Here is a 10,489-nt window from a genome sequence, read left to right as displayed (position 1 = left end):
CAAATGCTCTGCTTAATTGGTCTCAGCTGGAAGCTGCCCTGTGCATGTCAGCGTGTTTAAGAAAGCAGGTCTACAGGAGAGAAGACACCAGAGTAACCAATTAAAGGAAAAAAAACCTGATTTCCCTTCCCCCTCTTTCCCAGCCCTAAGCCCTGGAAGTTTGTTTTATTTTTAAGAAGGACTGTTTCTCACTGTTAATGAAATCAGCTTGAGAATAAGGTTTTGCTGTTGGTATTTCCAAGTCTAGTACTGACAGCATTTGTGGAGATAGTTACAGAGACCTGGTTAAATCAAGTCAAGGTTTGCACCTTTATTTCTTCTTTTTTGTTATGTGTGGTTTTGGGCTTTTTCCTTAAAAAAGAGGAAAGAAGTGACACCAGGAAACTCTTCAACCAGTTCAAATCCAAGTTTATTAGCCTGTAAAAGTTTCCACACAGTAATCATAATAAATGAATGAATGTTTATGGAGCGTAGCATAAAAATATATGGAGTCAGCCATAGGTTGGAGTTTATGATTGCTCACAAAAATTAATCAGCAGATCACATGGCATTGCATCAGAAAGGCAAATCAGTCCTAGGAATGCAAACAATCAGGTTAAAAAGGGAAAACAAGTAAGAGCAGAGTATCAGAAAGCAATAATTAGTTCACAGTTCCTAATGTGGGTGACAGATTTTGCTAGATCAGGTTATTTACTCACTGACTCTCCAACAAAAGGTTGAAAACCAGTTGTAATAATTTTGCATTAATCTCGGTCAACATATCAGCTGCTCAAATTCACTATCAATCTCTAGATCTGACCATTAAAATGTAGGCATGTAAGAAGAGACTAGGTATCCTCAACAGCCCAGCTCCGTCTCCTGCAGCCTGGTGGCCACCAACTCTCACAGCTATAAATCAAAAGCTAATGTGAGACAAGTGGGTTGAGATGTTCTAGTCCCTGTCTGGACATGTAAAAACCTTCTCTCTTCTTAAAAACCTTGAGCTACAGGCTGCTCAGTTCTGGGGAAGTTCACCTCTCTGCTGGATATAGCAAGCCTGACCCCCTGCATGGGAAGGGTGCTGGACCCCTGCCATAAACCTTTGTGTGTCACATGTACCAGGGAGAGGGCAGTGGGAACATCCCCATGGCTCCTGCCTGCTTTAGTGCTGATGTTCTGTACGATTGTGACCAATTGCCAAGCTGAGGTATGGGCTCTGCTCACAGCTACATCCAATGCAGAGAAACCCCTGTTAGGAGATTTGAGAAAGCACCAGGAGTATCTGACCTAGACTAACTCTTCTGTCTTTTCCCAAAGGAAAATGTCTAGCCAAAAAGAGATGTATTTCTTCTAATGCTTTGGCCTTTCCTGAAGAAGTGCAGAAGGTTAGTCTTATTAATTCCATAAAGAGAGCAGACTTAAAAGAGCAAGGGAAGAAAGGTGGTTTCTTCTCAAATGTAGGATGCTTATACATATCATAAACCAAGCTGGGGAGAACTGCACCGAATAATTAATCCACGCTCTGGCTGACATCATGACACCTGCAGATCCTTCTACCAGAATTCTGAATTATTTTCTATCAGAGATCCTTGACTCTGCAAGTCAGGGCCCTATATAGGCCAATCAACCCACTGCCACAGCATCTTCTTTTATAGGGAAGTCATATTACACGAAGAAGCACCGTCAGAGTTGGTTGGGAAATTAACCCATTAAGGCTGAATTCTAAAACTTGTTTTTCAGGAATGGGTGGTAGCATGACAAATTCTTCCTGATTATTACATTACAAATAATGTGACAATCCTTTAATATCATCTGAGAACTTAGAAGAGCCAAGAAAATCTTCCAGAACATCACAGTTTCTTTAGGCAATCTAGATCCTTGTCTTGCAAGAATAATATTTTGCTACCTGCATTTCCTTTATTCTGCCTGCCTTGGGGAAAATGGCTCTGCTGAAGCACCCAGCAACCCAGCTGAGTGTATCCACCCTAAAAACCAAACAGCAAACCAAGACAAACCTACAGGGGGAGCAGATCCTGCAGCACTTTGACTTTCTTTCCTCAGATAGATACAGTGGTTTCAAAGATTATTGTATGTTCTGCAGTTATTACTGAGAAGAAGAATTTCTTTCCTTTATAGATTTTGGGGCCATCTATCCATGCTCAGTGCACACTGGTAACTGAGTAGATCCTTACAGTGAAGTAAGATCAAACTTATAACCAAGCCTCCTATACAATATCCTCAATTTCCACAAGCAATCTGGTAAACCCCATGGGAACATGGGGAAGACTGGAGCCTCCCAGAAGGCACACTGCCCTGTATCACTAGACTGTTCATAATTTCAGACTTGTTCCTTGGAAATATATAAAAGAGCATTGACATGGCTAGTGGCAAAACCAAATTGAGCCCAACACAGCCTAGAAAAACTGAGTTTCCACACAAAAGGGTATTTTCCTTTCTTTAATAGGCTCAGTAATAAGTTTGTCAGCTTTGGCTTTGAAGAATTACCTGCTTCTTGACTGGGTTTTTACTTTTAGTTGCTTAGTTTTGTTGTTGTTTTGTTGTTTTGGGGTTTTTTGGTTTTTTAATCAAAGAATAAAAGCTATAAAAAACTAGAGGTAGTTTTAAACTGCAAGGTTCATATCTGGGGCGAGTATTTCTTCAGAGCTGAGGGACGTTTTTCATTCAGACCAGTATAAAACAATACTTGAGGGGAAAAATGTTGAAAGAGAAAGCATTAAAAGAATAGGAACTCAGAGACCTCTTCCTGCTTCCAAATCGACCGTCTCATGAAATGAGTGTATTTCCTCCCTGTGAATTCTATATTTAATCCAGAGAGATCACTGAGTATGCCTGAGCAACCTGGCAGCCCTTTTCCTCCTCTTCAAACAGACCTCAAGATTCACTCTTGTCTAATGAGCGGTCTACGTCTCCCAAGAACATATATCCTTATGGATTTCGATGAGAGCAGACAGGATCAGTGGAAAATCCACTTCTGTTCCTTTTTCTTTTGTTGCTTTCTTGAAAAAACAAAAGGATACACCAAGGCTCCCCCTGGAAAATCAGCTGGCATTGAAAGCATCTCACAGACTAAAGGACCTACCTCGTTTTTCAAACTCATTCAAAATTCTGTTTTGGCACCTAAGAGCCGACTTTCTGTTGATTAAAGGAATATTCGCAGAAAGATGACGTTCCAAATTTCACCAAAATCAGATGATGTGCCTGTCACAAACCTTCCCACCTATCTGAAGTTGCTTCAATGCTGGCAAGTAGTATGGGGAAACAAAATGTCAAGAGCAAAACACTTCCTTAGCTATGTATTTGAGTTTTGAGACAGGTAGAGAGCTGAACTTTGAACTGAGAAGCAGTAAAACAGAAAGGAAGATAATGTTGTCATTCTCTCACAAGCCATATTTGTAATTCCAAGTACTTCAACAGCAATGGGCTGATCTACCCTCAGGACTACTGTTTGTTGCAAGAGCTACAGATGAGATTTCACCTTTGCAGGCTTCTCCATACAAAGCTAACTGCTAATTTATCACACCACCCTCACTAGTCCACTCTTTTTATACAACACAGGTCTGCACTAATGGGTTTAAGGCTTTCTGTAATCAGCCTTGCTCTTACTTCACTAACCTTTCATAGGCTCAAAATCTCAAAGTAACATTCCTAGTCGAAGAAAAGGCAGTATTTTTTTCTGCTATTTTAAAAAATCCAGAGTACGATGTTACCTTCAGTTATACAACTTATGGGGTTTCCATCAATTGCCAATTGAGAAGGAATAAGCTCTGTGGCTATTGTACCATCACTTCATAAGCATTCATTCCCACACGCAAGACTGAGGTCAGCATTTGGACCTTCTCGCTCATTTTGAGGGTTCTTTTGTAAAAGAGGTTTTCTTTGTTTAAGATCCCACAAACAGGACCTGTTTATGGAAAAAGAGAGATATTTTGAATACTAAAGTCCTTTATTCAACAACACAGAAATATCACAAAAAACAACTTTACTGGGCAAATTGAATGTTTTTATACAGTTTTGTACATGCCCCATAAGTGATTATTTTTTCATAAATACACTGTTTTCCAAAACTGTTTTTTTCCATAATTGCACAAGCATACATACACCTTACACAAATATCTATTAGAAAATTTAATAGATAACTGCACAGTTCAGAAATAGGAGAACACTGTGAAAGGAGTACATTTCTGTGGCCCATGTTTCTGAAAATACCCTCCTAGTTCCCTGCAATTGTGAAAATGGAGTACTTTCTAACATAGGAGCTGTCTTTTGTTCACTAAGAATACAGTAGAGCTCAGCGTGAAACTGCCAAATTTAATAAAAACAAAATCTGAAACATTTAGCTGTTACATGAGAACCCACTGTTTGATATCACTATGCATCTAACCATGATCAAAGACCCACTACTGCTTTTTGCTGAATGCATTCGACCCTGAATGGTATGTTCATTTAACTACTTTCTTTCTTCATTATTTGATTACAGATATAGCCGGTTTAAAGACTTTACATTCTTCAACATTAATTGTAGGACTTACATACCAGGGGGTCTGTACAAAAGGGAGTATTTTCCCTCATAGGGAGGGTCTGTTATTAATTGACAGAATGGGTACGTGTGCCTCCCTTTCAAGCTTACCATTTTTCATAAGTTTATCTGGGGTATGCCAAAAATGCTTCCACTAGGCTTAGCACTCACTCACACCTAGAAGACAGAGTTCTGCTTTTTTTTTGCCCACACCCTTTTTTTTTTTTTTTTACTTCTCACTGTGAGAATGAAGAACGGAGAAGAATACAAATTTTCACATTGGAAAACAGTATTGGACCTTGTGAAAAGCACAAATTTGGTAATTAGAACTTGACAATAATCCGATTGACAAATATGTATATAAATGGGGAGGGGTGGGGAGAGACAGGCCAGAAAATGGATTTCCTTCTTCAAACATCACTAATTAAAATGCTCTATGCACACTACATCATATTAAATACTGTTTCAGCAGAATCTAAAAACCTGATGGTGCAAAGGAACAACATCTGAAACGAAAACCATAAGGGTAAATCAAAGAAAAATCACCTCTGGTTCATTTTCAAGGTATGCTAGTTTGTGTGTTTAACAATTTTGGATTGACATGTAAAACACCAAAATTACAATATACAGATCCAGCAGTTCTTTAAAACAAAACAACAAAACAAAAAAAAGGAACCACAACAAGACATGCAACATTAGGGTATTAGACAGTAAGTACATTGCTATGAGTATCTTTGTATACCTAATGTATCCTGAACTTAACTTTGCCTCTGCTTCTGTAAGAGCAATGAGAGTTTTCCAAAGAGCAAGGCAAGCTTACCAGCCAGATGTGCAAATAAGGCTTCAGTTTGTAAGTCAATCAGCACTTTGGTAGAGAAGACCTTGCAGAGCTCATATTGGTCTAACGATCAGTAACAGTAACAGAGGCCCCTAACCAAAAAGTCTCCAACACAAAAAAATCCATACACAGCTGCCCTACAAACAGACGCAAAGCTCATTGAATGGGCATTGGATGAGTATACAACTGAGGATCTCACAAACTGTAAGAGGGGCACCATGATAGAAGCATTTTAAGCGTGACATTCCACCTCTGAAGCCATGTATGTGATGTCGTACAACGCAAGGACACTGGCACATGCACTGACCCTAAGCTGAGGATGCAGGTGTAAGCTCAGCCCAACTGTGCCCTCCAGTTACCCTGGGTCACCCACGCTCTGCCCACTGCTGCTGACACACATGTGACTTCAGGAGGTTTCTCTGCCTCCATCCCCTGGTCTTCACTTTCTGGGCTGCTCCTGACACCTGCCAGCCCTCACTTGCCAAAGCTGGCGTCTTCCCCACCTGCACAGGTCCCTCACTGGAGCATTCCCAACCTTGTGCTTCATCAAGTAAGTGTGACTGGGGCCAAAGGCTGAAGTACTTAGCAAAACCCTGAAGAAAGTGCTGAAACAGTAGGAGATTTACATGTGCTGTGCAACATTAATTACTTATTTGCATGCCCAGCATCTTTTTTGTGAAACTACTGGTAGGCCTATCTTGTATAAAATTACAAATCTATCAAATACATGGCACAACAGCATTCACTTACTTTGGTGGCATGGCCTTCTCACTCGAGAGTGGTATGACAAAGCCAAGCGATAAAAAGTGATGATCGACTGATAGTAAGTATCCCTAAGTAAAGAATCCTCCTTATTTTTTATGGCATGTCAGCTATATCCCTCTGTGTGCTGCCTTTCCATGGAGTAGACATTTCTTCCATACAGCTAGAACAGGAAGAAGAACAGCAAAGCATTTTTGTAAGGGCTTAAGGGACCAGTCATTCAGCAAAGCCAAAATCAGTGGACCAAGAAACATGGGGAGAAGTGGTCTTTTTCTAAAAGGATAAAAATAAAAAAAAAATCTTTTTTATACCGCAAAAATATCCAGGCTCTCAAATGAGCACAAGTACAAGTGAGACCTAAACCAGTCCAACTGTCAAAACTCACTTAACTGTGAAGCGCTCCACCAGAACCAAAAATATGGCATTCCACTTTATAAAATATTTACTCCATTGACTGAAAATGTTACATAAGATCTTGTAGGTGAAGGGTAATTAAACTGAGTCATCATTTTTCCTACAGTCCCATACTCTGGTTTGTATCCTAGAACAACCTTTATTTAAATTACTAGTTTTGCACATTTGCCTATGCTGGGCACAGTGAAAAATGAGTCAGACACCAGACAGCATTTTTGGAGAGATACACCTCTGTAAAGCTCCTTTGGAAGCAATGCAAGTGCACAAACCACTATTCTAATATAGTGCTTGAAAGATTAATTTTAAGTGTTACATCTTCCCCTCTCACAACACCACAACAGAAGGTAATTGCTAGATGCATCACAATCTTTTTATCTTGGAAAACTTGGCATCAAGTCTCTATGGAAGGATGCATGGTAAAACAGTGCTGCTGTTGCTGCTGCTGCTGCTAAACAACTAGCAAAATAATAGTTAAAGCTAGAATTTATTGCTCCGGATTCAATTTGCAGAACCACACTGTTGTGTACAAACCGTTTATCTCCATTGATGCTCAGACATGATTGTCTCCTTGTGTCTAAACACACAAAATACAAGCGGCTATCTGTACAGTTTACAGTACTGAAACACATATATTTGAAAATGAAGTATAGATATGTTACTTTTCAAAGATACATGACTTTATAGCAGGGGTTTACCCAAACTTTTTTTTTTTTTTTTACAGCCACTTTAAAAATAGACAACAACTTCACTAGTATAGCTAAGTTACATCAAAGAAAGAATCGGTGTACTGAATGTGAAGAAGCTGGCCAATTCCCCAGGCTCACAGGTTTTTGTCTTTTGCTTTTGAGGAAACCCCTATACATAAATGAAAATAGTATCTGAGTATATTCTTCAATGGTGGACTAAGCAGTTTCTTAAAACAAGACTTTAGCTTGCCATTCACTTCGGACTGCCTCGAAAATAAGATACACTACTGCTTAAAAGAACCATCGGAATGCTTCAGCGCTGGGAACAGGTGTTCTCTAAAAAAAAAGCAAGAAAACAAGTTAAGCTTTCTTTTGTGGCATTGGCATACTCGAGTTCTAGTTGTTCTTTTCCTTTACATTTTAGGCATACTTTCAGTTATCTAGGAACAACACGATGCCTCCCATTGCTTGACAATTAATAGAAACATCCTTCTCCAAACACACACCATTTTAGGATCACACGTAATACATCGTACTCAGTATGTAACACACCTAAAACGCTGACTTCTCCTTAGTTTGTTAACAAGGTAGTCATGAAAATGTAAACCATTTCTAGAAAAAATATCTGGAAAACAGACAATGCTTTTAGAATAACCACAGGGTTGTACAATGGTTCCTGCCTTGAGCCAGCATTCTGGGCACGCAGTTATGGCTCGGTGGGTTTGTGGGTTAAACAGACGCTTTGGCAAGACCATGCTCGAGACAGGGGAGTAGCAAAGGCCCTGCTCTGTCACTCAGAAAGTATGCTGTGTCTGCAGACACCTCAGGAGGAGAGGTTGGCATTTTCAAACCACACTTTGTTCCACATTTAGGTTGCAATGCAGAAAGAACTGAAAACACATCCATGACTTCATTCCAGTGAGGGAATCACCGTGCTGATTTAGGGGTGCTGCCCAGGACCGCCCCTGTCCTTTCTTTCACACACGTGCAGGACCTTGGCTTACACAGAAACAGCCTTGTGTAAAGAGAGCTACTGCTGCCCTCTTTCCCCCACCTGCTGCACCCTGAAAATGATACCCACTTGCACCCAGGTGCCTCCATACACATTTGAGTAGCAGCAAATTCCCTTCACAGCTTTAAAGTACAACCTACATGAGAGGCTGAAGGGACTGAGCCTGCAAGGGCTGTGTCACTTCTAATCCTCAATTTCCTTCAGTCAAAAGATGATGAAAGCACCCTTGAACCCATGCATCTGGACCCACATCTCTCTCCTCCAGAATTAATAACTGCCCTGTCCAGGGAGGGGAGAGTGACACTAACCCTAACATGACACTCTATCAGTCTGTCCCAGCTTACAAGTATTTGTTTCATTAAGAACTACCCACAAAACAGTAGTGTTACATCTGAAAAAAAATCTCCTAAAAGCAAAACTCTTGAAATTTCCAAATTAGTATTTGTAACAAAGAAGTTCTCATGGATGTTGCTGGTGCACATTTAAGTACATGTCTCTTTTTGAAAGAGTTCTTTTTTTGTTTCAGGGAAGACCTTTTTAATGTTTTCCTAGTTTTTCCATAAAAATCCAACAGACCATGGATCCTGCAGTGTACATGTGCATTGTACTTAGTGTCACAATATTACTTTCTGAATTCCAGGGAACTGCTCATTAGTATGGCATGTATTTTTTGTTGAATAATTATTCAAGTTTAAGATAAACAGGCTCAAACAGTACACAGCTTCTCTTTTTGTAAAAGCCATATGAAAGGGAAGCTGTTATTGTTATGTTTATTGCTTCAGCACTTGGAAATACCAGAGATCAAAATAATTCTGCTGTATTATCAGAACTCTGACCTGTTGTCAATTCAATATCCACTCCCCCTCCACAAATGTTACACTTCAATAAATCATCTGAAAATTAACTTCCAAGGACAATAAGCTGATGTGTTAAATACAACCACCTTGACTAATGTGAGTTCTCTTTGTGTTGATGGTGCAAAAGTAGGAATTGCTCATATCCATCTTTACCAGTCCCTGCTCTGCCCGTTTACGTGAGGTGAGCATGAGCGCAAGTAGTGACAGAGCACGGCAGCCCTCGCACCCAGGCACGCTGAGGAGAGCTAATGCAATTTCTAGACCATCCACAGCAGTCTGTGTGGGCTGTAAGATGGCTGCTGAGAGCGAGGTTTACAGATTTATAATTTATAAAGAGCTTGGCTGCAGAAGAGGCTGGAGTTCGGAATGGCAGGAAACAATCGTATGACTAAATTGACCTCAAAAGAACAGCCAAACATGCAAACATATTAAACTCAATACATTGTCTTCACTTGAAAACTAAATGTAATATTCTGCTGTGGGTCCATCTGCCTGAACACAAAACCACAGCAAGACAGAGAGATTTAAAGACATAGTGACTGAGATGGCTTTTATTTATTTTCTTGCCACATCACGTTGAGTTACTGTCAGACGTTGTCATATCAGCTGGAAGTAAAGGTGTAATGTCTGATTAAAAGGTCATTCAGACCTTTAAATGCACAGAACAGTATTTTTGAAGGGCAAGGCTGTGGTTTAATATGTGTGCTTTTGAAAAACTGCAAGATAAGGAATTTTTGCATCTGTGTACCAAGTTCTAATTAAAGATATACATTTACAATTAAACATCCATTGTGCTAACTACCAATTTGGGAATGAATTACTAATCCACCCTTAAAAAAAAAAAACAAAAAAACCAAACCCCCCCCCCCCAAAAAAAAAACCCACAAAAAAAAAGAAGAAATCTTTTAAAATTGAACAGCTATATCAAGTTAAATCCTAACCAGTATATGCAATGAAATCCATAGATTTCACCACTCCAAGGATCAAGGTTATTTGCAGACAAAGAGAGACCCTTCAGCCCATTTAGAGGTTCAGCACACCAACACAAAAGTTTAAGCACAATGACCATCTACTGCTTGGCTGTATAAACCCAGCACTCCCAGCTGGGGAATCAAACTCTCAGTGAGATTACAGTGCATTTCTGGATCTCTGTGCTGCCGGTGGGGAATGGTTATCCTGAGTGTCAGGAAAGACAGATCTGCCTGGAAGCCTGGGGAGGGGTGGTGAGGAGCAGAACCAGAGCTGATCAGCGCAGTTTTGCTGTAAAAGCCTTCACTGCTCGTGCTGGTGCAAATGCTGACAAATGGCAGCCTTGCTCTCAGGAGGATGCTCAGAAACCTGCAGCCCTGGCTTCTCCATGCAGGTAATGCCATAAAGCATGGCACTGGAGAGGATTTATCCCTA

General features: G+C 40.2%; 1 long non-coding RNA gene across 1 annotated transcript; it reads right to left on the bottom strand.

Moving 5' to 3' along the window:
• Positions 1-391: 391 nt before the first annotated feature.
• Positions 392-9,902, bottom strand: LOC118686047 (uncharacterized). The gene is made up of 2 exons (XR_008508323.1): positions 6,105-9,902; positions 392-3,901 (listed from the first exon to the last, which is right to left on the bottom strand). It is a non-coding gene; the product is annotated as an uncharacterized LOC118686047 (long non-coding RNA).
• Between the last annotated feature and the right edge of the window lie 587 nt (positions 9,903-10,489).

The sequence above is a fragment of the Molothrus ater genome, chromosome 4 (assembly GCF_012460135.2).
Source record: "Molothrus ater isolate BHLD 08-10-18 breed brown headed cowbird chromosome 4, BPBGC_Mater_1.1, whole genome shotgun sequence".
Taxonomy (NCBI): domain Eukaryota; kingdom Metazoa; phylum Chordata; class Aves; order Passeriformes; family Icteridae; genus Molothrus; species Molothrus ater.
Note: the sequence above shows the minus strand (reverse complement) of the source record. Positions and strands in the feature narration are given on the sequence as shown.